A 27,902-nucleotide genomic window follows, 5' to 3' on the forward strand; every position below is an offset into this window, starting at 1 on the left:
TCAAGAAGAGCTAGCATGACTGTCTACCAGCGCTGGGAAGCTCAGTCCCAGCTGCGGTGTAGGTGTACCCTGAGAGTGGTTTAAATAGTGCAGATCTCAGGGGGCAAAGGATGTGGTGACCCAGATCAGAATCTGTAAACAAGAGTCAGGGTCAGAGTCAGATACCAGAGGTACTATCAGGTTAGAATCAAGAGGCTGGATTCAGGGTCAGAGATCAGGAGACAAGGCAAAGTCCAGCATAGTAGTAGGCAAAGGTCTGGCTGGTTGTTCAGACATCTTCCTGGAGCAAGCCCTGGAGCTAAGTAGGGGCACTTGGCCAATCAGAGGCCTGCAGAGTACTGTCACTCTGGATCTAGTGGGCGGTACTTCCTGCAGTGCTTATTTTCCACACTGCTCCCCAAGTCCTTACATAATCTAAATAGAGCAGAGAGTTCCATAGGTCTCAGCCGTGGTATGGACTGGCTTCTGGCAGTTCTGGGTTTTAATCATAGCAACATCTGACCCTACTCAGAGCCAGGGCAGATGAGGACTGTGGGGGAAATCTCTTCCCTTCTGGTGTATGGCAGGCAACAGTGAGGCTTGTTACCTCCTCCCCACTGCCTTGTGGCACTGTCCTGTCACTGCATCACACTCACTCGCCATCTGGTTTGTTATTTCTCCTGTTCCCCAGACCAAGCTATGATGATGGGGAAGGTTCCCTCGTTCTCCCCCGGCTCCACAGTGAGCTCTGCTCTGCCCGGCTACGTCACTCTCTGCCTCACTCTACAGGTTCACAGGCTGGTGTCAGGTAGGAGCTCCGGCCTCCTCACTGGGTTTGCTGCTGTTGGTATTGCTGCTTATCACCGTCTATCTTGCATCACTGCCTTGTCTTATAAACAGCATCTGCTCAACCTGCCTGGTGTGTCTTTGCACTTTACACAACAATCAGTAACATGGAGAAACCACAAGGAACAGCTGGGTCCCCACTGACCATGGTTAAGATCTATACACCAGCTTGTCAGGCCTTGATACTACATCCATCCTGTTAGAGGGCTTATTAATTGATTCTGAACTGTTCCACGGGGATCAGCACTGCTTAGAATCATAGAATCATGATTCTATGATTATTCCTTCACCCTCTCACTTCCCTGGTCCTTCTCGCATGAACAGAGAGCAACAATACCCAAGTCCAAAGGTGCAAACAATTCGATGTTTATTGGTGTGAACTTTCAGCAAGCAATGATTCCAATTTCCTTCCTCAGTGTCCCCCTTCCCAGCACTGACACCACAGAGCGTTGTCTGTGTCCCTGTTCCCATTTCCCCCCTTAGCAAAACATGATTCCAATTCCCGCCCCCTTCCGGATTGACTGCAGACTATATAGTAGGGGTCTCAAACTCAAATGACCATGAGGGCCACATGAGGGCTAAATCATTGGCCCGAGGGTCGCATCACTGAAACCCCCTCCTCGCTGTCCCCGGCCCTGCCCCCACTCCATCCCTTCCATGAGGCCCTGCCTCTTCCCAACCCTTCTCTGCCCCCATTCCACTGCCCTGAAGTCCCCACTCCAACTCTGCCCCTGCCCTGCCCCCAGAGGATGCATGAGGAGTGTGACAGGGGCTCAGGGCAGGGATTTGAGGTGCAGCAGGGGGTTGGAGTGCAGATAGGGGGCTTAGGGTGCAGAAAGGGTGTGGGATGCAGCAGGCGGCTCAGGCCAGGGGGTTGGGGTGTGTAGTGCAGCAGGGGGCTCAGGGCAGGGAGTTGGGGTGCAGGAGGGGTGTAGGACATGGCAGGGAGTTGGGGTGCAGGCAGGGAGCTCAGGGAAGGGAGTTGGGGGCAGGGTGCAGGAGGGCTTCGGGCTCTGGGGTGGCAGCAGCGCACATTGGGGCCAGGGCAGGCTGCCAGCCCCAGCCCTGGCCCCGCTCCCGCTCCGCTACGGGAAGTAGCTGGAATGATATCCCTGTGGCCCCTGGGGGAGAGGGACGCAGGGCTCCACACACTGCTTGCCGCACTTCCAGGTACCTCCCCTGAAGCTCCCATTGGCCGCGGTTCCCCGTTCCCAGCCAATGGGAGCTGTGGGGGTGAGGGCAGTGCCTGAAACCAGGGCAACACACGGGAAGCCCTCTGCTTCTCCCCCCCACCCCACCCCCCCAGCCACAGGGACACGATGACAGCAGCTTCAGGGAGCGGCGCAGGGCTCAAGGGGGGCAATCCTGCAGCTGTAGTTTGCCCACCCCTGGCCTGGAGGTAGGTAGGGGGGGTGGGCGTGGGCGTGGGCCACTTGACGGGCCACAGGAAATAGCCGCACAGGCCATGTGTTTGAGACCCCTGCTATATAGTAAAACTTGAGTTCTGCTTAGCTATACCTTAACCAATCATTTTACTGAAATTTCACTAACCAATCCCAACATATTGTAACATAATTATCTAACCAATTATATCCCACCACGTTAATTGGTTCACATCCAACAGAATTAATTATACAGCAGACAGAAACAATCACGAAACCAGACACAGATTATACAGACAAACAATAGGGAAATGGGGACTACAGTGATAGAACAACAAAGAAATGAGGATTTCACACCCCAGCTATTGATAAGTGAGTTCTTGCCAGACAGGATGCTATCAAACTTAGTTTGCTTTAAATCTTCTAGGGTCTTTCCTTTATCTAGAGATGATAGATTGGATCACCTTTTTAACAGCCCAAAACTGCCTTATTTCAGTGTGACTGAGGACGTGACCTTTCACTTCCCAGCTTATGGCTGCTTCTGCTGCTTAGCCAAAGGCCTTAGCCTAGGCTATCATAGTGAGAGAAGGCCTATAAACAGGCAGACTGACTTTGATTCTTGTTTTGTACCTCTATAACTAGATAAGTGATAAGAATACACTTACATTCTTAAAGTATAGGCCTTTGCAGACAGGCCTGACTATCTATATCCTAACACATACTACTGCTCTGGCTGGTTTCTGGCAGCTTCTAAAATACACAACACAGTGAGCACCACTACAGGGCTCACAAACTATTTAAAGGGACACTATCCATTTCTGTACACTGCACTGGCAGTCTGTATAAGTCACAGATCAGACTCTTCAGCTACAAATAAATCATGAATCCCCGACTCTTCAGCTATGAAGTAACAACCCACAAATCATTCATGCTGCACTAGGCACATCTGATCAGGACTCAGAGCTAAAGCTCCTGTCACAATGAGGATGTGAAATTTGCCAGCTTCTGTTTCTCTTCCCTCAGGGATAATAGCTACCCACTCCAGTCTCGGGGCTGCCTCCACAGCAACTTGGCCATTTTGGATCCTTTCTGCTGTGATTTCCATCCTGCTAATTTAAACTGCTCTCTCTGTCTCTCCTGATGCTACTGTTGAGAATAGCCCACTTCTGCTTTAATTGAATTGTCTCATTAGCACTGACTCCCCACTTGGTAAGGCAACTTCCGTCTTTTCATGTGCTGTATATTTATACCTGCATACTATTTTTTAACACTCCATGCATCTGATGAAGTGGGTTCTAGCCCATGAAAGCTTATGCCCAAATAAATTTGTTAGTCTCTAAGGTGCCGCAAGTACTCATTGTTTTTTATCCTGATGCTGAGTCTCTTCACTGAGACACCCTCTGCAATTCCACAATGGCTGGTTCTCTGCTTCCCGCACTTTTCTATCTATCTCCTTCTCCCTTCCATTATCTGGCCTCTGACTTTGCCTGCATTGTGGTGATAATCTATTTTCATAGCTTTTCATCTTGCATGCCCTTCACCATCCCTGCAGCAGTTGGGGAGCCCCATGACGGAGTGGCTCTCTTTGTGTATCAGAGAATCAAGCCCCCAATAGCCATTTTATCCAGGGTGCCTGTGAGAAGTTTTGAACCCTATTCAGAGATAATAAGAACAATCTATAACACTCATGTGTACTCGTGTGACAGGTATTGCAACCACATGTGGTATTTTGGGGATTATTTAATTAATTTTATGAATGTTCTTTTTGTTTCCCCTTTATAAATGGTACCTATACCTGTTACATGCACCTCTGAGGGCTCAGAATTGTAATCTACTCCATTGGGGAGGGTTACCCCATCTCCTCCAGGAGGTACAACCCATGGGAGGAAATTACTGCTGGGACAGGTAACAGCTGCAGAGAAGTGCCACCTCTAGGGAGAATTGCACAAACTAGTTCAGACCAGGTCCCAGAAGCCAAAGAGAACAAAGATATTTGGTAAAAAAAACCCCTTGATTTAAACAGGTCAGAGGCCTGGGATCTTGGGCTACAAACCAATAGGACCTGTTACTCAAGAGGATAAACCCTTAGAGAAGGTTTGAAGGACTTTGGAACCTATCAGAGAGTCCCATGTGCCAGATGAGAATCCTTCCGTATAAATGTAATGTGTTCAGACCTCTTATTGGTTTATGGTTAGTTTTCTCAGGCTTTCGTCCTTCAATGTTCTCTGCTTTGAAAGAGCTCTTGGGCTGCTGGTAACTGCTGGCACACACTGTTCATAGCCCTGGGAGAGAAAGCAAAGCACAGGTGCTGGCCTTTGGTTAAGCCTGCTGGAAAAACCACAGTGAATTGCAGGGGGCTGCAAGCCTGAAACCCCAGTGTTGCGGGAGTGGGACACGGGTCTCTGCCCAGAGAGATGTGATGGCTGGAGGCCTGAGACCTAAGGGGACATGACTTGAGCAGACCACAGAGGGAGTCAGAGGTGCAGTTACCCCAAGCCTGTGACTCTCTGTACTTGTAGACAAGTCTAGGGCACTGCATGGGTATGAGGTGTTCACTTAATGCAGGACGCTCTCTCACTGTGTGATTTACTGCTGAATTAATGCCACCCCCAGCCCCTCGCTGATTTAATTTCCATTTTTCATTGTACATTTCGCAGCACAGTTCACAGTGACTGGACCTGACTGTCTAATCATTACCTCGCTAGGTGGGGAGGCTGTCCTGCCCTGCCACCTCTCCCCCAGGATGAGTGCTGAGAACATGGAGGTGAGGGTGTTCCGATCCTGATGCTCTCCAGTTGTGCACCTGTACTGCGATGGGCAGGATCAGTATGGTGAGCAGATGCTGGAATATCGAGGAAGAACTGAGCTCTTGAAAGACAACATCACCAATGGGAGCGTTTTTCTGAGAATAGGTGATATCCGACCCTCAGACGATGGGCAGTACACGTGTTTTTTTCAGTCCAGTGTCTCTTATGAAGCAGCTTTATTGGAACTACAGGTGGCAGGTCAGTAACTTGTTCTGATACTTTGACGTCTTCAAGAGGGTAATAAGTGGAGTCAGAGGGTTCATTGTGAGATGAAACTTGGTTTTTCTCATTAAGGTGGGGCAGTAGCTCTGCTCTGCTTAAGGTTTATACTAGTTTACAGTTAACAGCTGTTTTTTCTGAGGGTTCTAAATCCAGACCCAGATTCAGATTGTTTTGAAAATTGCTGTGACTTATTGGACACTGCGGTAGGGTTAGTGGGCTAAAGTTGAGGTCATTAGAGCCAGGGGTTAATGAGATACACAAACATCAATAAAAAGTCAGGTGATATTAACAGGTGGTAAGTATAACTCTTTTGTGCACACCTGGGGCCAAACGATGATTCTGAACCTCCCCAAACTGATGTCGCCGGTTGGGATTGATTTTGGCTCCTGTCTGGCACCCGCAGAGTAACTGGGATTCATATACAGAATCCAAAGACAGGTAAAGGCAGGGCAACTGACCCCTGGATGTGCTGCCAGAGATACTGGCACGGGGACAGGTGTAGCTGGTTTTGTAACTGTGACATGAAGTTTAGGTCAGGTGCAGCGAGCACCAGACTGCTGATAATCCCCATGGCAAGTAGATGCCTCTGTGCAGTTCTACTGACACAGTCTACAGAACTCAGCACTGAAATGAGACATACTTGATCCCTCAAGGTACATGTACCTCTCCTAATATTGCAGTGACAGCTCTGCCAGTCTGCTCAAATTAATCCCTCCACCAGTCACTAAAGTGACTCCGAACATGGGGAAGGCAGTGGGAGTGCAGGCAGATAGATGCTGGAATCCAAATCAGGGAAACACAACACAAGCAATGGCACCATCCCATAGCCCTCCCTCATGTCTGTTTATTATGATACCACCCTCACTGAACAGTTCCAGTGCCTATTGCCAGTCCCAGGAGGCAGAGTTAAGGTTGCATGGCTGGGGGGCTGTGTGCCGTTACTTTGTAGCTCTTGGGTTTCAGAAACTGACGTTTAGCCACTCTCTGCATTTTGGAAAGGCACATGGCATTGCTGGGCAACCGTAATTCCACATTGTCAAGTATTTTGTGGGCATTAGTGTGTAACTATAGAGCAATTATGAAATCTGTTTGAATTCACACCCTTGGTTAAGGTACAAGACTCTTGTTTCAGGTTCAGATAATTTTATTTCAGTTTAGCTCATCAATAATAAACCCCCCAAGTGTGATCAGGTGTGAGAAGTGTGAGTGTTGGTCTTCCTGTTTTGCTGAGTGTATTTCCTGGTTTTCAGTTGTATCAGTTTTCTTCTGTTCACTTATTTATTCTGAAAAGCTGCAAGGCACTGCCAAGCAACCCAAACTCCCCTATAACAAGGGTTTTTTATCTGCGACTTAATTTAATGTTTGTCTACACATACATGGGCACTAGTTTTGATGAACTAGTGCAAAGCTCTGTGTGGACACTCCTAAAAGTGTTTGGAAAGGGTTTGTATTGCTTTAGCTTGAGTTAATTCCTTCTTGATTTAAGAGTGTCCACACAGGGATCTGCACTTGATTACTAAACCAATTTAACTAAAGTGGAGCAAATTTGTGCATAGAACAGCCCTGACATTAATATGAATTTTACTGCCTATCAAATATGAATCTGACCAGATTAACTGACCAGCACATTCATGGATTCACATTTGATTATTAGTTTAACAGGAAATTGCTTTTGGTAACAATGTAATAAAGCTTTTGGCTCTTTACTGGGCACTGCAGGATTATCACAGGTTCATTTATTGCTTCTGTAGGTTTGGGCTCTGATCCTGACATCTCTGTGTGGGGACATCAGGATGGAGGTATCCGGGTGGTATGTCGATCATCCAGATGGTAGCCAGTGCCCGAGGCTCAGTGGAGAGATCACCAGGGGCAGCTCTTACCATCAGGCTCTGAAAAAATATCCCTAGAGGCTGATGGCCTGTTTCAAGCAGAGATTGCTATTGCTATAACAGAAGAGTCCAACCAGAAAGTTTCCTGCTGTGTCACGAATCCCACAACTCAACCAGGAGAGAGAGTCAACAATTTATGTAGCAGGTCAGTGCCCGTCTATGCTACACATGGAGAGACTGAGACGCTGCAGACATGGGCGGATAGTATTTATCATTGTGTCTCCTATTTACTGGCCTGAACCTTCAAGATGCTGAGCAGTTCTTGGAAAGTCCTGAACAACCACAGTTGTCTTTGGATATGTCTACATTGCAATTAGATACCAGCTGTTGGCCTGTGCCAAATGACTCAGGTTTAAAGAGCTCAGGCTAAGGTGCTGTTAAACTGTAGTGTAGATGTTCGTGCTTGGGCTGGAGACCAGGCTTTGGGACCTTGTGAGGTGGGAGGGTCCCAGAGCTTGGGTTTCAGCCTGAGGCCAGCTACATTGCAACTAAACAGCCCCTTATCCCAGGCACAGTGAGTCTCAGTCAGTTGACATGGGCCAGTTGCAGGTGCTAATTATAGTGTAGACGTACCCTTTGACTCCAGTAGGAGCTGAGAGTGTTTAGCACCTTGCAGGCTGTTATGCCATTGGCCAGTTTTTCATAACAGATTGGGACCCAACAATTATCACTCTTCTCAATGTGAGGTGAGGGAATTCTCCTTTATTCTTGTGGTATAGTGAGGTCTGTGTTGGAATTGCAAGCTATCACCTTAAGAGTGGGTTTTTTTCCAAGTCCTGTTTGCAGGTTAGAGGGCTCTGTAGCGAAGTGTGCAAGCAGAATCAGGGTTTGTCTACAGGAACAGTTAGTTTGTGGTAAGCTGGGGTGTAAATCTGCCTCTCACTAGCCTGGTAAGCACTAACTGTCTGTGTGGACCCTGCTACATGAACTAACAATTTTGTAGTGTGCTTTCAACTACACTGCTTTGAAACAGGGACAAATCAAAGTGCACCAGGGAAGTTTTAGTGCATGGTTGAGGGTCCTCACAGACAGTTAGGGTGCAGCAGACTGGTTCAAGGTGGATTTACTCCCCAACTTGCTGCACACTAATTGTTGCTATAGACAAGCCAACCTAAAGCACAATGGGGTGGGTTGTGCCCGCTGCCTAATGGAGCAGTCCCCCTCCCCCGGGTTTGGGTTCTTGTCTATTAAGGTTCTGGATTCTAAGAAATAAACTTGTGTTTGTGACACCCCTTAGGGTACATTCTGGACTGTTGAACCACTGTGTCCCTTTAACTCTTCAGCCCAGGGTGCTTTTTACACTGCTTTGCTAGTGAAAAGCAGCCTCTCCCGGCTTTGTTCACACAGCATGTAAAGTCACTCCCAGCAAAGGTACATGAATGCTCTCCAAGCTATTCATGAACTACATGTAAGGTGACACCAGCAAATTCCCCAGCCCCAGCCTCACAACCCAGAAATGTTCATCCTGTAGTGTCCAGCATGCTACTGAACAATGCAAGCTCATTAATAGTCAGTCATTTTATCAAAGGAAAGGATTCTGCTGGTGCCTTTCTTAATCTGAGTAGAGGTTCCCCAAACACCTCAACCAAAACACACTGGGTGAGATAACAATAAAACAAGTTTATTAACTAGAGAAAGGTAGATTTTAAGTGGTGATAAAGCATAAAGGTCGGAATTGGTTACACAAAAAATTTTAAAAAAAGATAAAACTGCAGACTAATTCCTAAACTTTAACAAGCTAAGTGAGATGTGAAAGCAAAAAGGTTTCTCACACCCAAAAACTTTCAGCAGTCCATACTTACTAGAAAGCCTTCCAGCTAGGATCACACCTCTTTCCCCCCACCCCATCCAAAACACACACAATTAAATGATGCTCCTATTGTCTTTCAAGCAATCTTGTTGCTGTGAATAGAGATGGGGAAGGAGAGGTAATGTGGAGATCACTCTCTCTTATTTTATAACCTCCTCCTCTCTTCAAGGATTAACCCCACTGGGATGTGAACAAAATGATCCCCTGTGTACGTGAGATTTAAAGCCTCTTTCATGTGAATTGTAAATTTCTTGTTCACACCTTCTGCGGATGTGAAGTTTCAGACATCTTTGGGGATGAAATGCAAATCCTTTGTTTACAGTCCCCCCGATGGCAAAGTAAAAGAAGCAGTGAGAGGTAAAAAGGCATCCTTTAAAAAGTGAAAGTTAAATCCTAGTGAGGAAAATAGAAAGGAGCAAAACTCTGGCAAGTGAAGTCTAAAAATATAATTAGGAAGGCCAAAGAAGAATTTGAAGAACAGTTAGCCAAAGACTCAAAAAGTAATAGCAATTTTTGTTAACCACATCAGAAGCAGGAAGCTGCTAAACAACCAGTGGGGTCACTGGACGATAGAGATGCTAAAGGAGCACTGAAGGATGATAAGGCCATTGCAGAGAAACTCAATGAATTCTTTACATCGGTCTTCATGGCTGAGGATGTGGGGGAGATTCCCAAACTTGAGCCATTCTTTTTAGGTGACTAAACTCAGGAACTGTCCCAGATTGAGGAGGTTTTGAAACAAATTGATAAACTAAACAGTAATAAGTCACCAGGACCAGATGGTATTCACCCAAGAGTTCTCATGGAACTGAAATGTGAAGTTGCAGAATTACTAACTGCAGTCCTTAACCTATCATTTAAATCAGCTTCTGTACCAAATGACTGGAGGATAGCTAATGTGACACCAATTTTTAAAAAGGGCTCCAGAGGTGATCCCAACAATTACAGGCCGGTAAGCCTGACTTCATTAGCAGGCAAACTGGTTGAAACTATAGTAAAGAACAAAATTGTCAGACAAATAGATTAGCATAATTGGTTGGGGAATAGTCAACATGGTTTTTGTAAAAGGAAATCATGTCTTGCCAATCTACAAGAATTCTTTGAGGGAGGTTAACAAGCGTGTGGACAAGGGGGATCCAGTGGATATAGTGTACTTAGATTTTCAGAAAGCCTTTGAGAAGGTCCCTCAGCAAAGGCTCTTAAGCAAAGTAAGCTGTCATGGAATAAGAGGGAAGGTCCCCTCATGGACTGGTAACTGGTTAAAAGATAGGAAACAAAGGATAGGAATAAATGGACAGTTCGTTCCCCTGGTGTTTTCTGGACTGGTGATCTGCTCAGTCACTCCAATCCTTGACTCTGGGAGCCAGCCTTACCCTGTTCTGCTATGAGGACACCCTCCTTCCCCTCCATCCCAGGCTGTTCACGCACACCCTCTAGCATGTAAGCTGCTCCCAGCTACATGAGTGAGCACTTTTGGCCACCCACTGCTTGGATTGTGCAACCAAATGAAAGTAGCCAATATCTCCAGTCCCAGACATAACCCTAGGAACCTCCATCTTGCAGTGTCCAGTTATGCCTGCTGGATGCTGCAAGCTTATATGCATTCATTAATTTAACAAAGAAATTCATATGTACCAGGCTTGTTATCCTAAGGGGAGTCTCTGACACACTTTGAACCAAACACGCTGCTTCAGGTAGAATAAACAAACAAATTTATTAACTATAAAAAATAGATTTTAAGTGATTATAAATCAAAGCACAAGTCAGATTTGGTCAAATGGAATAAAAGCAAAACGCATTCTAAGTTGAACTTAACACTTTCAGTGCTGTTACAAGCTTAGATGCTTCTCACCACAGGCTGGCTGGCTGCCCTTTAGCCAGGCTCTCCCCTCTGATCAGCGCTTCAGTCTCTTCGAGGGTGTCTGTAGATGAAGATGGAAGAGAGAGCAAGCATGGCAAACATCTCTCTCTTTTATCATGTTTTTTTTTCCTTCTTGGCTTTGCACCCCCCCTTTAGAGTCAGGTGAGCATTATCTCATTGCAGTCCCAAACTGACCAAAGGAAGGGGGGTGACTCACTCAAGAGTCCAACAGATCCTTTGTTGCTGCCTAGGCAACAAAGTGTTCTTTGTTCCTTTGAGGCTGGGCTGGATTTGTCCCATACATGCCCTGATGAGGTGTGAACTGCCCCCTGCTCTTGGAGAATTTTGCCTGGGCTTGTTATAAGCCATGAGGGCAAATTTTCAGCCTCATAACTATATAAATGAAATTACAACATTACTATAACAACAATGCTCAGTGCATCATGAGCTTTCTGAAGACATCCGACATGACAAACTCTGCATTGGATACTATACAATCATATTATAAGGATGAACTTGGGGGTGCAGGGTGTTCCCCCGAGATACAGATTGTCACAAGGTCTTCTCGTGGACTGGTAACTGGTTAAATTATAGGAAACAAAGGGTAGGAATAAATGGTCAATTTTCAGAATGGAGAGAAGTAAATAGTGTTGTCCCCCTCGGTTCTGTACTGGGAGCAGTCCTACTCTACATATTCATAAATTATCTGAAAAAGGAGGTAAACAGTGAGATGGCAAAATTTGCAGATGATACAAAATTACTAAAGATAGTTAAGTCCCAGGAAGACTAAGAGTTACAAAAGGATCTCTCAAACTAGGTGACTGGGCAACAAAATGGCAGATGAAATTCAATGTTGATAAATGCAAAGTAATGCACATTGGGAAACATAATCCCAATTATATATATAAAATGATGGAGTCTAAATTAGCTGTTACCACTGAAGAAAGAGATCTTGGAGTTGTTGTGGATAGTTCTCTGAAAACATCCATTCAATCTGCAGCAGCAGTCAAAAAAGCGAACAGATTTGGGCACCATTAAGAAAGAGATAGATAATAAGAAAGAAAATATCATATTGCCTCTATAGAAATCTATGGTACGCCCATATCTTGAATATTGCATGCAGATGTAGTCGCCCCATCTCAAAAAAGATATATTGGAATTGGAAAAGGTTCAGAAAAGGGCAACAAAAATGGTTAGGGATATGGAGCAGCTTCCATATGAGGAGAGATTAATAAAATAGGGACTTTTCAGCATGGAAAAGAGATGGCTAAGGGGAGATATGATTGTGGTCTACAGAATCATGACTGGTGTGGAGAAAGTAAATAAGGAAGTGTTATTTACCCCTTCACATAACACAAAAGCTAGGGGTCACCAAATAAAATTAATAGACAGCAGGTTTAAAACAAACAAAAGGAAGTATTTCTTCACAGAATGCAGTCAACCTGTGGAACTCTTTGCCAGAGGATGTTATCAAGGCCAAGACAAGGGGTAGGCAACCTATGACACGCATGCCGAAGGCGGCACTCAAGCTCATTTTCAGTGGCACACAGGTCCGGAGGGGATCTGTATTTTAATTTAATTTTAAATGAAACTTCTTAAACATTTTAAAAACCTTATTTACTTTACGTACAACAATAGTTTAGTTATATATTATAGACTTATAGAAAGAGACCTTCTAAAAACGTTAAAATGTATTACCGGTACGCAAAACCTTAAATTAGAGTGAATAAATGAAGACTCGACACACCACTTCTGAAAGGTTGCCGACCCCTGGCCAAGACTATAACAGGGTTAAAAAGAGAACTAGATAAATTCATGGAGGATAGGTCCATCAATGGCTATTAGCCAGTATGGGCAGGTATGGTATCCCTAGCCTCTGTTTGCCAGAAGCTGGGAATGAGAGACAGGGAATGGATCATTTGATGATTACCTGTTCTGTTCATTCCCTTTGGGGCAACTAACATTGGCCACTGTCTGAAGACAGGACACTGGGCTAGATGGACCTTTGGTCTGACCCAGTATGGCCGTTTTTATGTTCTTATGAATGGTTGCTTCAGCAGCTAATAGCATAATTAACACCTGTGGTCAGTTCTTTGTCGTCTCTGAGGAGCTAGTCTGTGGACATTTCCCAGAATTACAACATATTTCATTAACAAACATAATAAAATCTCATATTTCCACATACAATGTTGATGTACACATTTTAACAGAACAGTGATGTTCAGTAGATTAAACATTTTCCAGTGATACCTCACAAGGCATACTTTGTACAAAATATACCATAACTATATAATTATGGTGAACCTGGGGGTACAGGTTGTTAGATGGGATATAGCGTGTTATAGTGTTACACTGCAACATAAAGCAAGGTGGGGTGAGTTGTGACCACTGCGTTGGGGAGCACCCCTCTCTCTGTTGTGGGGTTCTTGTGTGTTAAGGTTCTGGATTCTAAGAAATAAAGTCATATTACGCTGCAACCTTCCAGCAAGAGCATGTATATTTGTATCTAACTTCTCTCTGTGTAGATCACAGTTCTCAGTGGTAGGAATTTTTCCTTTGTTCTCAGTGAGTGCTTCTGAGTCTTTATAGGGCTGGAAGAGACCTCAGGAGATCATCTAGTTCAACCCCCTGCTCAAAGCAGGACCAAGCCCCAAATGATCCCCTCAAGGATTGAACTCACAACCCTGGGTTTAGCAGGCCAATGCTCAAACCACTGAGCTATCCCTCTGGCTGATGAAGTCATTTTTCCTGAATAGCACAAGAGAGCCCAGGATATGGTCTGAGCATTGCTACTTAGGCTTTGTCTACACCCCCAAAAGACAACCATTTTGCTGACAACAAGCACTGGTGTGAACAGTGCGTTGTCAGCAAGAGCGCTTTCCTGCCAACAAAGCTAACGCCGCTCATTGGGGGTGGACGTTTTTTGTCGGCAGGAGAGCTCTCTCCTGCTGGCAAACAGTGACTATACTGTGTGCCTTTTAGAGGCACGGCTGTAGCAGCACAGCCGCGTCACTAAAAGCTGCATAGTTTAGACATAACCTAAGGCTATGTCTATACTGGCAACTGAATGACAAAACTTTTGTCTTTCAGAAGTGTTCCGCCCTCCTCCCACCCTCGAAAGACAAAATTTTGCGACATCAAGTGCCAGTGTGTTGTCAGCTGGAGCACTCTTTTGCTGACAATGCAAACGCCACTCATTGGGGGGTGGAAGTTTTTTGTTAGCAGGAGAGCCAAGAAATAGCAGGTACACTACATGACTTGTAGCAACACAGCTGTAACTACACATCCATGTCGATAAAAGCTGTGTAGTGTAGACGTAGCCTCAGATTACATCTAAGAATACCACATCAGAGTGAGAGCTGCACTATGGGCCCTGTCCTGCAGTGCAGACTCTGACAAAACTCCCACCATCCTAAATGAGAGTTTTGCCCCAGTGAGAACTAAGTATCAGGCCATAGCTTGTATTTATTTGCACAGAAGGCAGTAAATGCAGAGTTCCACAGCCAGCATCATCTCATGAATGTAAATGGTGGGCTTTTTTTTTATTTCACAGTCACACAGTGGGCCTGATCCTGCCATTACTGCATAACCAGGTCGATGAGAGTTTTGGCAGTGCAAGCAATAAAGGATCAGGCTCAAAACATGTAGAAACAAACTCTTAGCTAAGAGTACCTTATTTTTTTTAGAAAAAAGGTTCCAATTTGTATGTATTATCAACTAACTTTGTTAGTACAGAATGAGTAGTTCACCACTATCATAATAATGTCTAAATATTTAAATACATTTGTCGAGCAGTATTCATCTGAGATCTCATAGTGCTGCCCTGCTAAGCTTATGGTATGCCAGTACCACGTGATTGTTGTGTTCACAGCATACCCACAGAGAGTTGGAAACAAACATAAATACTCTTCCTGGAAGGTTGTAATGTAACATTGCTTTATTCCTAAGAACTGAGAACTCTAACACACAATAGCCAAGTACAGAAAGTGAGAAAGCAGGCTGCTCCCATAGGCAGAGAGGCAGAACACAGCCTACCTTGCTCTAGGCTCGCTCTTTGCAGATTGATGGTTGAGGCCCCAGATTACATGATCCTGATATAGCCCCCTAGCCTGCAAGCAGCACCAGAAAACCCCTCAGGATTCAAAGTGACAGTTTGTGATTTCTACACAGTGTGATAGACCCAAACCGGTGGGGTACAGGAGTCTGGTAGAGGGCAAATATACTGGTCACTAGATAAGTAGTTTTCTGTTCCTTGAGTGACCAGAGCAGGGGCTGCACTACAGTAATCAGGAACCTGCTAGAACCAATTAAGGCAGACAGGCTGATTAGAACACCTGCAGCCAATCAAGGCAGGCTAATCAGGACACCTGGGTTTAAAAAGGAGCTCAATCCAGTCAGGTAGGTGTGGCGCGAGCGCGAGCTAAGGAGTACAAGTGTTATCAGGCACCAGGAGGAAGGTCTTGTGGTGAGGATAAGAAGGTGTTTGGAGGAGGCCATGGGGAAGTAGCCCAGGGAGTTGCAGCTGTTACAGGAAGCACAATAGACAGCTGCAATCCACAGGGCCCTGGCCTGGAACCCAGAGTAGAGAGTGGGCCTGGGTTCCCCCCAAACCTCCCAACTCCTGATCAGACACAGGAGGTGTTGACCCAGACTGAGGTGAGCAAATCTGCCAATAAGTGCAAGACCCACCAAGGTAGAGGAGGAACTTTGTCACAACAGTTTTCAATACACCACAATAACCACATAGCAAGGACCCTATAGCGAGCATCACTCCAAGACGCAGGAGGATTTTTTTCTCTAAATTTCCATGCTCCTCCCTACCCCCAACTTACCCCCTCCCATTAATTAACCATGCTCAGTAAGACGAGGCACAAAGGATCCACATCTCCCTGTGTATTTCCCTGTGAGAGTCTTGTAACTAGTCCCAGTGTCACCACTGGCACAGTTTCCTGCCTTCATTTTGCACGTTTGCTCCCAAGTCAATGACACTTTCGCTTGCAGAGCTGTTTTTCCCAAGGATCCATCCCTCAAAAGTGGCTCTCTGGGTGATCCTGGCTCTCCTGGCTGTTCTCATGGCCTTGGCCATTCTCATGGTTCTGGGCGGTTACCGCATCTGGAGGCAACACAGAGCAACAGGTGAAGTAACAAGAGGAGGGAATTTGGGGGCGGGGGAGAGATAAAAATGAAAAACAAAAGTAAAGATACTGGGATTAACGGGCTTTGATTCCATGTTCAGAAGAGTTTCAAGCAATGGGCGGCGAGAGAAGAGTGTTGTACCTGTAGAACTGTCAGTACACATTCTGTCAGCATTCCGGTTTAGGTAGCAGGATGTAGCATGATTTCAGGCTATCAGGGAAAGAAAGGGGGGAAAATGCCCCTTTTCTGTGAGTGTGGCTCCTTGCGGTCAGAGTAGTGGATTCTAATAGCTGGAGATCTGGGAGCTGCCCTTACCCTCAGGGCAGCAAAACCCTGTGGCCAGAGTTAGTATGTCTGTCCCTGTCCTCAGTGGCAAGAATCAATCAATCTGGGGCTGTAGTGCCTAGTGGCTCTAGCCTCTGGTAGAAGTGCCCAATAGTCACTATCTCTGGCAGTAGCGTCCAGTCCCTTGGATGCCCACTGCACCCAGGGGTAGGTGTGGGAAGGGGTAGGGGGACCTGGGTCCACCCTACTCCACTAGGTCTCAGCCCAGGGCCCTGTAAAACCAGTAGCCCTGGGTTCAGGTTCAAGTTACAATCTCAAAAAAATGCTCTTCCTGGGCTGCTTCCTAGTATGATTTCAGCTCTGGCATTTCCTCCGCCAGCAGTGGCCGTCTCTCTCCCTCTCTGTCTGTGGTCGACTGAGGCCCCACAGTGGACTCAGCATGTTTGGCCTCCACAGTCTGCAACTCTAGCAGCTTCCAGGCAGGAGCTCATAGCGTATGTACGCTCTCTTCCTCCATCAGCTCAGACTGGGCTGAACTGCTCCCTTTTATATACAGTATCTGTAATGTCTGAGGCCTTTTTCTGCAGCCATATTAAGAGAGCAGGAGCCATGAGCCAAGAAGCAGAAAGTCACATCCCCACATTCCATCTAAATTACATAAAGATTGTATAATATCAGGCTGTTAAGAAGGAGATTCTGTCCTAATAGCACCCACCATGACTGGATAAAGAAAACAGATATTAAAATGTGTAAAAAAACAAAAACAAAAAACCTGTTTGATAGCATTCTGTCTGGCAAGAAATCACTTAACAGTTGTGGGTGTGAAACCTCTACTTCTTTATTGTTTTGCTTTTATGATCCCCACTTCTCTATTGTTTATCTGTCTGGTTTCTGTCTGGTTCTCTGTTTCTGTCTGTTACATAACTAATTTTACAAGACTAAAATCATCTAAGGTGGTGGGGTATGACTGGTTAAAGAATTGTTTTACAATATGTTAGGATTAGTAAATAATTATTTTGTAATACTTCAGTAAAATGATTAAGGTATAGCTAAGCAGGACTCACATTTCACTATATAAACTGGGGTTCAGAAGCAAGTTCTTTGGAACCAATTCCAGGACCCAGCCCAAGATCAGAGCTTCCTGAACTCAACACCCTGCAAACTACATTGTGCAGAATGCTGGAGTCCCCAGTGACCTGATCTTGACTGGCAATCAGGAAAACTTCATCTGCCTTATTGGGAATGATGAGCATTGTATGCTTAGTGTGTGCATTCTGTTTTGGTATTTGTTCATAAATAGAGATTAAGGATATTACTGTGTAAAGTGCTTTCAGTCGTAAAAGACCCTGCAAAGCCGCAGAGTGTGAGGTTATGCCCTGAGACCACAGAAGGGTATGAGTGGGTGCTAAATTAACAGGGTTGTGCCTTGAGCTCTAGGAACAGGGAAAGGGTGAGTGCCCCTAGAGTATGTGGGTAATGGGGGCAGGAACGTAATGACAGGAAGGAGGGGAGCCAGTGAATGCAATGGGGCCAGAGACCTTTGGGAAAGTCCCAGCATTTACTGCCCTGGGGGAGTCTCTGCCCATGGAGAGGAGTGAAATGGCCACAAGGGGCAGCACAGGGGCAGGAATCTGACTCAGCCTTATGGAGGGAGATGATCTCAGCACAATGGAGGGAAGGCTGGGAGCAGGGATTTTCCTACACCCAAGGTTGGATTAAGGCTTAAAATAACTAAGATACAGATTAGGGCCTCGCAATATGAGAGGTCTCTAAAAAACTAACACCATTTCAAATTTTATCAAAACTGATTAATTAAAGGAGATATGGGGAAAAGAAGAGTCTCTCTTAATGTATATATTTTTGTCATATTTGAACAAAACTGTCTCTATCTGGCTACACAAATACCCTTATCCTACCCTAACCCTTACCCTTCATTAATTGTTCATTACTGATAGGCAGGAGGCCAGGGCTGAGGAAAAAAACAATAATTGCACTTGTAAAATTAGTATTTCTATGAGTAAGTCTGCTATCAGTCTCCTAAGGCAGCATTTTGTTGGCCAGCTGCTACTGGTAAAATTCTGGTTTTTATTACAGCTATTTTGTCCGTATTGATAGGTGCCTGTCTTATTTTTTGAGTCATCAATCTGCCCTCCTTTGACATTTCAATAGGGGTGTGTTGCAGCCTTCTGGTGACCTTGCGTATGTTTCCAGTTCCTCCCTAGAATATCTGGTTTAGTGATGGCCTTCACACTTATTACTTAACACACATTTCTCATTCACACACAAAACGCAATTAATTTACCCAGAATATTTTGAACAGGTACATTACGTTGCAATGCAAAAGAAAAACAATCATTGCATTCTTTTACTTATTTTAAAATGCTAAACCTTTAACAAAGTGGTGACCCTCAAAGGTCTATTACTGCCTTGAAATCAGTCCAGACACACAGATTCTGGCTGATGCATCTCTACCAATGGCACATTAGGCCAATCAATACATTTAATACATGCTATATTACCTTATTTTTTATTCTTCATATTAAATTATACAAAAAATTTTGATTCTTCATATTAAATTATACAAAAATCCTACTACACTAGGATGAGTCCCATATGAGTATGAGCTTGGCAGGATTGCTTCATGACACTGCGGTCTCCAACCTCACATTTTTCCTGATTTTGTCAGCAGTGAGATTATGAGGCTTGGTCCAACCAATAACTACCCATTCTGGACCACAGCCCACTATTAAAAAAAAAAGAAAAAAAAAGAAAAAAGAGCTGCTATGTAACTGCATTAGAACCAGCACTTCCACCAATAAAAGCAGCACAAAGGGAATCACGGGGTCCCAAGGAGGATATACTAGAGGCCACTCCCGTGGACGGGGAAACCAGGGACAACAAGGAGATCGGTTATACCCAGACCTCTGACAATATCAGACAGCCTCCTCCCAGCAGTCAAAGGAGGGAGGTGGGTACACAGAAAATGAACTTGGATATTAGGAAAATCTTTTTAACTAGGAGGGTGGTGAAGCACTGGAATGGGTTACCTAGGGAGGTGGTGGAATCTCCTTCCTTAGAGGTTTTTAAGGTCAGGCTTGACAAAGCCCTGGCTGGGATGATTTAGTTGGGGACTGGTCCTGCTTTGAGCAGGGGGTTGGACTAGATGACCTCCTGAGGTCCCTTCCAACCCTGATATTCTATGAAGTTTGCCGGATAGCCTGGAGAACACGAATGCAGCACGGGGCAAACCAAGAACAGTGGAACAGGGCCCCTACACTAGACCTAGTCAGGGAAGCCATGAGGTTGCAAACTCCACTAAAAGAGGTGACTAGCATAACTCCTAGTGCACCACCCTCTTCCTCCTCACTGCAATGCTTCCCGGACCCAGTCCCTTTTCTGGAGCAAGAATAGAGGGGACCGTTGAATGAGGAATCCCCACCACCAGTAGGGGCACAGAGGTGGAGGTTCATAGGTAAGGTCTCCTGGAATCCCAGGGGATGACCATGTGCGTACATTCAGCAGGGTGGATATACCCCTACACTAGCTTTAATAGATACAGTAGTCACTGTATCCTTAATCAAAACAGCACCAAAAGTAAAAAAACAAACAAACAGGTAGCTTTAAAATCCTTTCAAGGGAAATCTAGTCTCGGGTGGGAATAGACCCAAGTCCCCTTTTTGGTGCAAGGGTTTGAGACATTAGGGGATTTGATCCAAACTCCTGATATGGTTGATGAAATTATTCTGGGATCCGACAGGCTATTCAAAAACAATGTGGTAATCAATATGCCTAGAGGTAACCTTTGGAAGTTAGAAATTTCCCCCTCCCCATTCAGGAAAAATCGGGCAGGATATCATATTAATGAAAGGGGGAGAGAGCAGGGGCGGCTCTAAGTATTTTGCTGCTCCACGCACAGCAGGCAGGCTGCCTTTGGCGGCTTGCCTGCGGGAGTTCCCCCATCCCGCGAATTCGGTGGCAGCCTGCAGGAGGTCTGCCAAAGCTGCGGGACCAGCAGACCCTCCGCAGGCCTGCCGCCGAAGGCAACCTGCCTGCCGCCCTCGCGGCGACCGGCAGAGCGCCCCCCATGGCCCGCTGCCCCAGGCACAGCGCTTGGCGTGCTAGTGCAAGGAGCCGCCCCTGGGTGAGAGACCAGTAACTGCATTTACAGCTCAACAAGCTGAAAAGTGGCGCTTGAAATTCCCCTCAGTATGGACTCAGGGGAAAAAAAAAACCAATACCGCACACACCCAGATTGTGGTAAAATTAATGCTTGTGTTAAGATTGTTGGGGAATTGTGCCTCCCCAAAAACAATACTCTTACCCGAGAGAGGCAAAGGCTCAACTGGTGCAAACCATCCAGGAATTAGAACAGGGGTTCATTAGAAAAACGAATTCATCCTTCAACTTCCCTGTGTGGCCAGTGCTAAAGGCAAACGACCAATCCTGGTGTTTAACAAGTTATAGAAAAATCAATAAGGGCACCATCCCTATGGCCCCTACTGTGGCTGATATGACACAGGTTATAGAAATATTTCTATGTGGCTTGCACTTTTTGGTTATTTATTTGGCTATTTCTTTGCCATACCTCTACAGCCAGACTCTCAAGATTGGTTTGTCTTTACAATAAAGGAGCAACAATGGACCTTTTATCAGTTGCCCCAGGGATATCACAACAGGCCAGCTATTGCCCATTGGCATGTTGTGAATATACTAGACCAGTGGAGTCCACAAGAAAGGCCTTTTGTGTTTTCATTGGTAAACAACATTTTAATATTTGGGGAAACTGAGGCACAAACTCAAGCACTAACAGCAAAGTTTTGGCACTAATTTAGGAAATGGGGTTCAAAGTGGCCTTAGACAAGGCTCAGTTGGTGCTACCTCAGGTTACATACCTAGGCATAGTCGTTGGACAAGAAGGGAGACAGGTAGATCAGAGGAGGGTAAGGGCACTGGTAAAAATGCTGACCCCTATCAATACCCGCTCTTTAAAAGTACTCCTAGGAGAATTCAGTTTTCTTAGACCACATATTTATAACTATGCTGAAATAACTCACCCATTGTGGAAACAGCTCAAAAACAAAATGGGAATGGGGAAAACAGGACTCTGCTTTAACCCTGCTAAAATAAAAGGCTCTCACAGCTCACACCTTGCTTTTCCCTAACGAGCCACAACCTTTTGTTATTCATTTGGCAGCTAATAACATGGCCTTGGCTGCCACACTATTATAAAATTATAAAGAAGGAAAGCTAGTGCCAGTAGCATATGAATCCAGGAAATTACAAGGAGCAGAAATAAATTTTGATCTCCTGTGAACGTGAGTGCCTAGCAGCTGCAGACCTAACTGTATAAAGCTTATACAGGGTAAATTCATAAAGTATTTGCCCTCTATAACAGACAGAACAAAGTAAGTTACTAAGGCCACGTCCAGACTAGATATTAAAATCGATTTTAGATACGCAACTTCAGCTACGGGAATAACGTAGCTGAAGTCGAATTTCTAAAATCGAGGTACTCACCCGTCTGGACGGCGCTGCATCGATGTCCGCGGGTCTCCGTGTCGATTCCGGAACTCCGTTCGGGTTGATGGAGTTCCAGAATCAATGTAAGCGCGCTCGGGGATCGATACATCGTGTCCAGACTAGACGCGATATATCGATCCCCGAGCAATCGATTTTGACCCGCCGATGCCGCGGGTTAGTCTGGACGAGGGCTAAGCAAAATAAAACAAAACACAGAAGTCTAAGCCTAATACACTGAGAAACTGAATACAGGTAAATCTCACCCTCAGAGACGTTCCAATAAGCTTCTTTCACAGACTAGACTCCTTCCTAGTCTGGGACCATCCTCCCAGGGCCAACACTGGGCAGTACAATCTTTTGAGCCTCTTACAGGAACAGCCCCTATTTCTATCCAAAGCACTCACACTCCTCTCAAGTACATTTTATCAGGGAGATGGATGGGAGGCAAAGTCTCAAAGACCCAAATGACCTAGTGGACACTTATTTGAGTTAACAGAGGGAGAATCACAGAAACAGTGTCCAAGTCGGACATGCTGACACGTGCCCTAATTGAAAAAGGGAACCAACATAGATGTCCCGGGGTCACTCTGGAGCAAAGAATTGCCTTGGTAGAGGCACCCCCACTGGAAGAATTAAATTCCGTGGGCCAAAAAAAGCACGTCTGGTTTACTGACAGGAGCGCAATAGTAGTAAAAGAAAATTTGTAAAATACGCTGCCATTAACTTAGAAAAGGAAGTCAATTCAGGGACATTTAGACCATGGATTGGCTCAGCATACAGTTTATCAAGTTTTAAGGCAATATAAAAATTCCCCATGGCCTGTGTATATTTATGCTGACAGTAATTTTTGTGTGAAGTGGATACAGTTCCGAATATAAAATTATAAAAAAAAAACAACAGGTAAAAAGCATCAGATAAAACGGCTATTGCAGATTCAGAGGAATGGAAATTAATTTACCAGTGGGTAACAAAGAACCCTTAACAGTTAAAGGTGCGACATGTAAAGGCACACAGTAAAGGACGGGGTATTGAGGCCACCTGAAATAATCGAGTAAATACAATAGCCCAACAGCATAACATAGCAGTTGTAATCAAAATTCAAAAAAGTGTCTGTGCTGACACGTCTGAGCCAACAGATGGCACTACAGACCACCCTAACCAAATTAAAAAAAAAAGTTACTTAATGTAGCCCATCAGTTTACACATGAAGAAGTGGAAGGGACTTTAAAAAGGCTGGAGCAAGTAGCAGAATGCGAGTGTTTGAAAAATGATGTTAAAACATGGGTGTGAAATTGTGTGTGGTGCCCTCAGGACAAGGCTCGTCCTCTGCACTGGCAACCCATGATGCACCAGCGCAGGCTTGGGCCATGCTAGCCTGCTGCAACAGACCCAGGGTCTGAACCATGCCCCCAATGCTGCAGACCTAACTGAAAACAGCTCAGCAAGTACTCCTGTCTCCAGCACCCAGTTCCCAATGGGATCCAAGTGCCAAATAAATCCGTTTTACTCTGTATAAAGCTTATACAGGGTAAATTCATAAAGATAGAGACTTTGAGGTAAAAATTGGCCATTGGAATGAGTTCACTGTTATGGCTGCCACCCCCATCATCTCCTGGGACCCTCGACTTTATTCTAGTCCTAAAAAATGTCCTGACCAGACTGGGCCAGAGAGAGGGAGCCAAATGGCATTGCCACAGGGGTGGTGGATCCTTCCAAAAAGTGGGAGGAGCAGGGGCCCCTGCCCCATCTGTGGCCCCATGCCTTCTACCCAAGGCCCTGCCCCCGGCCAAGCCAGAAGCTGCAGAGGGCCGGAAGCTGTGGACCCACCACCTGCCCAGGGGGAGTGGAGTGGGCCAAGAGCAGGCCCCAGCCTATGTCCCTACCCCGTGGACCCCCCACCCAGGGCAGGAGGGTCCATGGCTCCCTACAGCAGCCTGCATGGCTATTACCCTGACACAGCTCTGTCATAAACAGATAGTTACGGGTTAATGTCTCTTTTACCTGTAAAGGGTTACAAACAGTGAACCTGGAACACCTGACCAGAGGACCAATCAGGAGACAAGATACTTTCACATCTCAGTGGAGGGAAGTCTTTGTTTGTGTGTTTTCTTTGCCTGTTCTCTCTGGGTTCTGAGAGTAACCAGACTTACCTACAGGCTTCCTACCAAGGGACGATGGAGGGTCCGTGGCTCCCCATGTGGTTTGTACCGTGATCGGGCTGCAGCTCCAAGGCCTGTCCCCAGGCTGGAGCTTGTCATGATATGGGGACATGGGCCAGGGGCTGTTCTTTGTTCCACTTACCCCCTGCCAGTCACCAGTCCCAGGGGCTCTGCTGCCAGCTTGGGGTACCAGCTGCCGGCCCCTTGCCAGCCAGGGTTCTGTCCGCCAGCCCCTCTCAGCCCGCTGCCAGTCCTGGGTCCCAGCCACCAGTCTGGGGGGCTCTGCTGCCGGCCTGGGGTCCTGGCGCTGGCCTGGGACTCTGTAGCCACCCCACCTGAGACCTATCAGCCCCATCCTGGGGCGGTGAGGGGTGCAGCTCAGCACCCTCACCTTAAAAATTGTTTCAGCACCACTGTACTGGGATATTTTTAAGTCCTGATTTGCTGCTTACATCACTATCATGCCACGTGGAACAGTGCACTGCATTTGATGTTGAGATTAGAATGTACATGCAAGAACTGGAATCAGAATTTTCTGACAGATTTCAAGATTTCCAGCGATTTGGCCCAATGCTTTCTTTTCGAATTAAACCTGAAAAGTTCAACGAAAGTGACTTGGATTTGTCTGTATTTCAGTGGATGGGTATTGAAGATTTCAAGATGTGGCTCATTCAGTTAAGAAGCTCAGAATTGTGAGCACCAAAGTTTGGAGATCTGTGGAGCGCACTTGAAGCTACCAAGAGATATCATGAGGAGATATTCTGATCTGCTGGACGTCCCTGCCAGTGAAATTTAACTGTTTGAAGAAAATTTCATTTGCAATGCCTTGAGCATTTGGATTCACATACCTGTGTGAACAGGTATTTTCACACATGAAATCTGTCCTCTGCCCCTCTCAAAGCTGGTTAACAACTGATCACTTAAGCTTAAAGTACGTGCCAAACACTGGAAAACTCTCCAAGGAAAAGCAAGGGCAAGGATCACACTAGACTGATAAGATCTGCATTTTAATTTAATTTTAAATGAAGCTTCTTAAACTTTTAAAAACCTTATTTACTTTACATACAACAATAGTTTAGTTATATATTATAGACTTATAAAAAGAGACCTTCTAAAAACGTTAAAATGTATTACTGGCACACAAAACCTTAAATTAAGAGTGAATAAATGAAGACTTGGCACACCACTTCTAAAAGGTTGCTGACCCCTGTCCTAATTCATAAGATGAAGAAAAGTAAACAACCAATGTTTTAGACATCCAGGGAAAAATAAAAAACTCTAATGCCAAAAAAAAACAAATGACAACAATGAAAGGCTTTTTTGGTAATAAAGCAGGGTTTTGTGGAGATGTATGCATGAAAAGAGATTTACTAACAAAACATGAGATTTTGGTGCATAAAGTTGTAGTATATGCTCATATATTAGTAAATCTAGGGATGCTGTATAAGGGTTAAGTGTAACAATTGTGCAGTTATATTAGATAACATTATTAGTAAGAATTAGCTCTCTTGTTTTGTTACTAATGTATCTTTGGCAATGCTTAAAATAAGAGAGATCATTCTAACCATACGGAGTCAAGATACTGTTTTTATAATGAACTTGGAAGCTCTTAAAATTAAAATCAAACGAGGGGTAATTTTCTTCCTGCATTTGGAAGTGGGATGGAAGTAAGCTCTCCTGAAATTAAAGTTGAGTAAAAAGAAAGAAGAATAAAGCTTCCAGAAGATAGTTACCCTGTTATAACAAAATATAAGAAAACGTATTCTGTTTTTAAATGGCTCATGAAGTAACAACAGGAAATTGAGCCAAAATCTTTTTTAAACTATTAGGAGTCCAAGAAGAGGCTGAAAACCCTTCTGTGGAGCACAAATGCCACCTACTGGATGGGCAGGAAATTTGCCATGACATTTTAACTTGGCCAGTTAATGAGTGACAATCTGCAGTTAAAAGAAATAACTCCCCAAAAGAAAAGGGCCAATAGAAAATTGCCAGGTCTGTACTTTTGAGGTAGACCACCCCCTCAAGGCAACCAAATGGAGAGATGATACCTAAAAAAGATTGTCAAGCCCAAAACCTTTGTCCAGCAAAATCCTGCATCTGGCAAATCATCTTCGGCAGATCAACTCCTGATTCAGAGGAAGCTGATCCATTCCACGTAAGAAATATTCTAAAAGAAAGTGATTTTCTTGTTCTCGAAGGATGAGAACTTAAATCCTGAGATGCTAAAATCCAGAATCCTAATGATAAACAGCTTAGGGAAAAAGACATTTCTCTTAGGACAGGAAAAAGACATTTCTCTTAGGACAGAATCATAAGTCCCAACACAGAGAAAAAAACTGCACCCCAAACCACAGAAGGAAAGGTGTGAAATACTGCTTAGAAGTACCCAAAGACTTTGGAAATCAATGCTTATTGCTAAAATTCCACAGGGAACATCTGTGCTTGGAAGGAAGTCAGAATTTGGCCTTGGAGAACTTAATTATTGTTTTCCTATTACACTGAATCCACTGGTGTTCAGATCTGTTCCACAAAACCATACTTTTGGGCTGGTAGGTCCTCTTAACTAGAAAATACTAAAGTCAAAAACCTAACAACTTCCATCCAATTAAAAAGTATCCTTATTTCAAACAGTGCAAAAGAAAGGAATGACACTAGAAACTGTAAAAAGGAACAGAGCCTTAAAGTAACTTAAGATTGGGGTAAATTCTCCTCCTACGAATATAACTGGACTGAAGTTATAGGATTTGAATCTAAGAATATTGTAACTAAAACTGATTTAGTTCTGATTTAAACTGCATGTGTTCACCTGGAACTGCCAGATTTATTGTTCACACCTTATGTGTGCAGTCCTGAGCTCACTTTACTTGGTTTACTAAGTTATTAGTCTTAGGGTGAACCCCAAGAAGGAACTTAGATGGCATGATGCTGAGCGTTATAGGACCCACACTGTGATCCACCAACTTGAGTTAGGTGTCAGATGTGCCTATACAATCAGTGGGGAGAGCTAAGCAGCTAAAACTGTGATCCAGCAAAACCAGCTTTCTAAGCAAGGAGCTGCTTAGCAACCAATGGAAGATGCCAACTAGCCAGGTGTGTCCTAAATCCAGGCTGCAGGAAGCAGCCTAGCACTGCTTAACGATTTAGGAATGGGAGACGTCTTAGGTTCCTAAGGCGTTTTTTGCAGGAATGAGCTTGGTGCTTGTCTCACTCCCAACAAAATGGTTGGAGGAGGAGATGGTGATGCCTCTCTTACAACTTTCACCAGGGTGTTTGCAGCAGTTATCTGGGACAGAGGCTGATTTAAGCAATAGGTTACATACCACAGTTAGTAGTTCTGTAATTTCATATAAGTTCCTTTAAAACTCTGGAGTGAATCTCATCTGGCCCTGGTGACTTATTACTGTTCAAATTATCAGTTTGGTCCAAAACGTCCTCCACTGACACCTCAATCTGGGGCAGTTCCTCAAACAGAGCTATGAACTCCGCATATACTTCAAATTGCAAATATCTCCTGGATTTACGGATCGAGTTAAAGAGCCCACGCAGCCTACCTGTCCCCAGCCTCTGGAACACCCTGAGCCCTGTGGAGGCAAGAGCTAATGAATCCCGCTCCCCTCCTGCGCTCTGCTCTGGGGATGAAAACGTGACCCAGGGCGGATCCAGCTAGAATCTTTTTCCAGCCTTGGAATCGTGTCCCACAGAGCAGCACCCCTGCTGCCTGCCAGGGGTGTGTCTCAGCTCAGCTACAGCAATGGCTCTCTGGTCCCCAGAGCATCTTCCCAGGCTTCTGCTTCCCACCCAGACTGCTAGGAGAAGGGAAGCGAACACTTGCTCACCAGATGCCTTGCACAGGGCACCCAGATTGACAGGGCACCTTCAGCAGGGGCTGGGGGACAGATGGCTCTGACCCACTCTCTGAGCTTTCGGTTCCTTCTTGGGACTCCCAGCATCATCATGCCCTGGCAGAGCTCTGGGAGAGACAGACTTCACACCAAACACTCCAACA

At 45.2% G+C, this 27,902-nt stretch overlaps 2 pseudogenes; one reads left to right on the forward strand and one right to left on the reverse strand.

Moving 5' to 3' along the window:
* Positions 1-27,902, reverse strand: part of LOC115641004 — a 161,524-nt pseudogene that overhangs the window by 121,518 nt on the left and 12,104 nt on the right.
* Positions 611-24,590, forward strand: LOC115641041 (annotated as a pseudogene).

The sequence above is a fragment of the Gopherus evgoodei genome, unplaced genomic scaffold, assembly GCF_007399415.2.
Source record: "Gopherus evgoodei ecotype Sinaloan lineage unplaced genomic scaffold, rGopEvg1_v1.p scaffold_33_arrow_ctg1, whole genome shotgun sequence".
NCBI classification, from domain to species: domain Eukaryota; kingdom Metazoa; phylum Chordata; order Testudines; family Testudinidae; genus Gopherus; species Gopherus evgoodei.